At 50.9% G+C, this 3,702-nt stretch overlaps 1 long non-coding RNA gene across 1 annotated transcript; it reads right to left on the bottom strand.

Annotated features, from left to right (window-relative positions):
* Positions 1–391: 391 nt before the first annotated feature.
* LOC144247287 (uncharacterized) lies at positions 392–2,498 on the bottom strand. Its single transcript, XR_013340998.1, has 2 exons — positions 2,210–2,498; positions 392–1,251 (listed from the first exon to the last, which is right to left on the bottom strand). It is a non-coding gene; the product is annotated as an uncharacterized LOC144247287 (long non-coding RNA).
* Between the last annotated feature and the right edge of the window lie 1,204 nt (positions 2,499–3,702).

Genomic DNA, 3,702 nt, shown 5'->3' with positions numbered 1-3,702 from the left:
AAAATCTGCTACAGGTGTCGGCTTTTCTTAATCCACCTGGTTACACGATTAAAACACATACATGCATTGATGGTCTTTGAGAGAAAGCTTTCCCCTGGAGAAAACAGTCCTTTTGCCGGCACACTTTGATACACCTTCGGAAAAAGCAGAATCTGCACCAACTCCTAAGACCCCTGCAGAGGAACCCAGCCCTGCCTGGGACACCCAAAGCAGCAGACCTCAAAAAAGGAGTGGAAAAGTCAAGCTTGGAGTGGAAAAAGAGGACAGAAGTACAGCAGCCTTTAAAAATGCCTGCACGGAGCAATAGTGGGAACCAGACACATTTCTTCTTTCCTTGCTTTCTGTGATGACATAAATAGGAAGTAAGAACACGTTAAACAAAAGGCAGAGCTAGGATTTTACAGGTCTTTATTTTGGCAGGCTGCATGACAAACACCTCTTCAGGGACTGCGACGCCTTTTGGGGAATGGCAGAGAACGGAGGCAAAAGGTGCCGGGGAGCCCTTTCTGTTCCCTTCAGCCCCTGCAGCTGCTCCGCTGGTTTCAGGGCACTCGCTTGGTTCGTTCCTGAAGAAAAAGGCTAGGGCATGATTTTCAGAACTACTGCCCGTCCCCAGTCAGAGTTTCCTACATTCCTGGGTACAAATGAGTGGATGGAGAGAGTGGATGGATGCTGTCCAGCAGTGTCCCCAGGGGCATCTGGAGTGTTCACACTGCTGAGCTGAGAAAAACTCACCAAACCCAGCCCAGGGGCCTGTGATCCTCCACCCACCCGGGGGAACTCCGGGCGCTGTAAACAGAGGCCACAGCACACACCAGGCTCTGCTGTGCCCGGTGAGGAGTCTCTGTATGAGCCCTGAGCCCTGGCATCGCCTCCCAAACACCACAGAGACCTCTTGTGTCATCAGAGAAAAGCCCTGGAGCAAACATGTGTCCCCAGCACGATCAACAAGAGATGCAGAATTACCTCCTCAATAAAAACGCTGTTTCTGATGGAAATGTTACCTCTGTCGACTGCGAGGATTTTATAGGAATACTGGCTCAAGAATTCAGTGACTTCAGGGATTCCATACCACAGGTGCCTGGGACTGCTTGGGCATCCAGAGTCTATAGTATTGGTTAAACTGGTAGAGCTGAGGATACTTAGCAGCTTTGTCACAGAGCTGGAACGCCACGCAGGGAGCAAGGGGTTCTCTCAGAGAGTGCAGGAGGCCAGTGAAAACAGCACCAAGGTCCTCCACGATGTCTGCTCCTAGAAAAGCCAAATAAATTAAACTATTGACATGAGCACGGACACTGGGGCAACCTTCCTTACTTTGGGCCTTGCCAGCAGCCGACAGAGCCTCACGCAGAAAAGAACTGATCGAGATCAAAAAGTGTTCCTAGTGACCTAGACAGGTGCTCCTGGCCGCTGAGGTACCTGAAAAACCCTCCAGACATCATCAGCTCTTGCTTAAGCAAATAATCCACCTTCACTGTGTTGTGCCAAAAACACGCCCAGCCCTTAACAGGGAGAGACCCTGCCAGGCACCGCCTCAGAGAAGAACCGAGCTGTACTGGGGGGACACACCCAGCCAACGTGTACGAGTTAAACAGAATTTTCTCTCAGAACTGGGACTTTCAGCACCCCCCAGGTGCTACTCGACTGCCACAGACACACAGAGGGCTTTGTGAGGTGCTCTGGGGTTGGCCAGTCCTGCTCCAAGCCCTGCTGATGCCCCTGTGGTTTTAAGGATGTCCTCAAGGAGGTGGTAGAACCTCACAGTGTTTGCCCCTGGAGCTTAATTTCTGAAGTTTTCCTTGGGAAACGCACCCATTTCCTACTTAACAAGGCAGTCCCCTCTCCCTGCTCTCAGGAAGAGCTGCCCACAGGCACGGGAACCACCTTCCTCTCCTGATCGCCACGCTCTGCCCTTAAAACGCTGTGTTACTGAGGCCAGCTACTTCCACACCAAGACTGTCCATGCAGGGACAGTGTCCCTTCTCTTCAGGGTCAGGGAAAAAGGGCAGAAGCACCTACAGAGCTTCAATGCCCCTCTTGAGCATAAAGCACCGTGAATCTGAACTTCCTGCTGCTTGCAGGGAAGATAATAAAATGCCTCAAGGTAAAAAATGATAAATGGTAAAAAATTATTACAAGAGGGTAGAAATGATGCCGCTTTCACTCCACTGCTAGAAATGACACATAAAACATAAAAAAAACCCTGTACCTGTTCCATTTTCAGACTGAAACAACAGCATATTCCTGGCTGCTCATGCAGCAGGGACAACAGCACTGAAGGGAAATGTTTGGATAATCACGTCTTCATTTAAAGAGAACCCAATTCCTTCATCTAAGCCATCACTGCCCTCCATCAGAACAGCCAGCACATCCATGACATCTAATAAGTGAAGGAAAAAATGTAAGCAGAGGATCCAGACTGACTGGGAAAACAACAGAGGTAGAATGCAACATTCCAGGAACACAAGGTAGCTTTTTAGTCACAAAAATTTAAAAAAAAAAACACCCAAAAAACCTAAAAAAAAAACCCCAAAAAACCCCAAAAAACCCCAAAGGCACATTTGCCAGGCAATACAAAGTTAGGGGCAGCACAAAAATCACAGCTGTACTTCACTCTGCCTTTCAAAGCTGCTGTCCAGCACAGGTTGCCCACAGAAGCTGTGGCTGCCCCCGGATCCCTGGAAGTGTCCAAGGCCAGGCTGGACAGGGCTTGGAGCACCCTGGCATGGTGGAAGGTGTCCCTGCCCATGGCAGGGGTGGAACGGGACAAGCTTTAAATAAAGGTGCCTTCCCATCCAAACCCTTCTGGGATTCCACGATTCTGTGAGCAGCCCCAGGCAGAAGGGCTAAATTTCCATTGTGGTTCGGAAATGCTGCTGCAAGAGCACAAACAGATTTCAAATACTGTTCAAGTGGCACAACCACATCAAAAATTACGTCTGGGGGTAAAGTGGCAACTCTGCAATTCCAGCCTCTGATACCAAGGACACATGGAGGGCTGAATCCGGGGGGCGTTCGGGGTCCGAGTTGGGGTCGTCCTCATGAGCCACCAGCCTGGGGACCTAAAAATCGAGGGGAACCCCGAATTGGGGGGGGACCCAAAATTGGGGGGGTCCTGGGGGGCTCTGGAAGGTCTTTGCAGCATCCCAGGAGGAATTTTGGGGTGTCAGGGGGTTTTTGGGGAGTCATGAAGGGAATTTAGGGGGTCTCAGAGAGTTTTTGGGGGGTCCCAGAAGGAATTTTGGGGACCTTGATGGGAATTTTGGGGGTCCCAGGGGGTGTTTTGAGGTCCTGGAGAGGTTTTTGGGGGGGTCTCAGGGAGTTTTTGGGGACCCAGGAAAAATTTCAGGGGTCCTAAAGAGAAATTTGGAGGTCCCAGAAGGTGTTTTGGGGTGACGAGTAGAATTTTGGGGGTCCAGGGGGTGTTCTGGGGTCCCGAAGGGAATTTTGGGGGTCCCATGGGGGGTTTGGGGGTCCTGAAGGGAATTTTGGGGTCTCAGGGAGTTTTGGGGGGGTCCCAGGAGGAATTTTGGGGATCCTGATGGGAATTTTGGGGGTCCCGGGGTGGTTTTGAGGTCCTGGAGAGGTTTTTGGGGGGTTCTCAGGGAGTTTTTGGGGTCCCAGGAGGAATTTCAGGGGTCCTAAAGGGAAATTTGGAAGTCCCAGGGGGGTTTTGGGGTCCTGAAGGGAATTTTGGGCCTC

Source organism: Lonchura striata, chromosome 21, assembly GCF_046129695.1.
Source record: "Lonchura striata isolate bLonStr1 chromosome 21, bLonStr1.mat, whole genome shotgun sequence".
NCBI lineage: Eukaryota > Metazoa > Chordata > Aves > Passeriformes > Estrildidae > Lonchura > Lonchura striata.
Note: the sequence above shows the minus strand (reverse complement) of the source record. Positions and strands in the feature narration are given on the sequence as shown.